Source organism: Glycine max, chromosome 12, assembly GCF_000004515.6.
Source record: "Glycine max cultivar Williams 82 chromosome 12, Glycine_max_v4.0, whole genome shotgun sequence".
NCBI lineage: Eukaryota > Viridiplantae > Streptophyta > Magnoliopsida > Fabales > Fabaceae > Glycine > Glycine max.
Window position 1 is genome coordinate 36,434,207 of NC_038248.2, and position 1,298 is coordinate 36,435,504.

Below are 1,298 nucleotides of genomic sequence, written 5' to 3' on the forward strand. Positions count from 1 at the left end.
GTGAACTGTGCTACATGTACTTGTAACTTCTAAAACTGATTTGAGAGCTAGAAACAAAATTGTACATACAAGTACATGCAAGAAAACTAGATGTTGACTCAGTTGTTTATTCATGTTTGAAACATTGCATGCGCGAAGACATCAACTTATACCGGTATAATTTTTATAATTATTGTATAATTTTTATAACTTCATTTAAGATGTGATTTTTATTAATTAAACCGTTAAATTATATTTACATATTATCAATTTCTTTTGTGTTAATTTTTATCAAAATTGAATAAAAATAAAAAATAATTAAATTATTTATATTATAATATATTTTAAAATATTTATATTATATCAATTTTAATTATATGAGTGAGATAGCAAAAATAATTTTGGATTATTATAAAATATTATATATGTGATCTATGTAGAAGAGACTTTCAATTCAACCCTTAATTTTAAAAAAACATTATTTAATTAAAAGTTATAAAATAATATAACAATTATTAAAATTATATGGATATAATTTCATCGGGTCTTATCCATTTGAATTGCATATAAGAGTATGTTATGCATTTGGGCAATATTTCTCTCGAAAAAGAAGACCTATATACCAAAGGGAAACATATTCAACAAAATTGAGCTGAAGGACGTAGTTGTCAAAGCCTATAATTGAAGTCAAGTGGCCGCCTTGGTCCTAGTAGTTAAATGTACACAACACATTTTAAATATGATCCCCCCCAAAAATATCATAATCAGTTTGTGTGCCTTTGTTGTAATTCATATCATGATTTTGAAGCTTTAAAAAAATATCTTGATTTTGGAAATTGAACTGGATTGACAAATTAATTCAACGGGTCTAAACAATTCTTAGGATTGGTTAAATACAAAACTAATTTTGAACAGCCTCAATTGGTTAAGCATTGATAAAAATCAACGGTTAAGATTATTTTCAACATTTTTTAAAAGGAATGTTATAATTTTTTTTTTAAAGTTTGCCAAGTATGTCTCAAACCATTCCTCGTAGAACATGTCAATTTCTATTTCACTAATTTAATACTGCCTTCATTCATTTTGTTTGACATTTTAGCGATTTTTTTTGTCCCATTTTGATGGTCATTTTATAATATCAAAACACTAAATATATTTTGAGAGAAATTAATTTATATATATATATATATATATATATATATATATATATATATATATATATATATATATATATATATATATATATATATATATATATATATATATATATATATATATATATATATATATATATATATATATATATATATATATATATA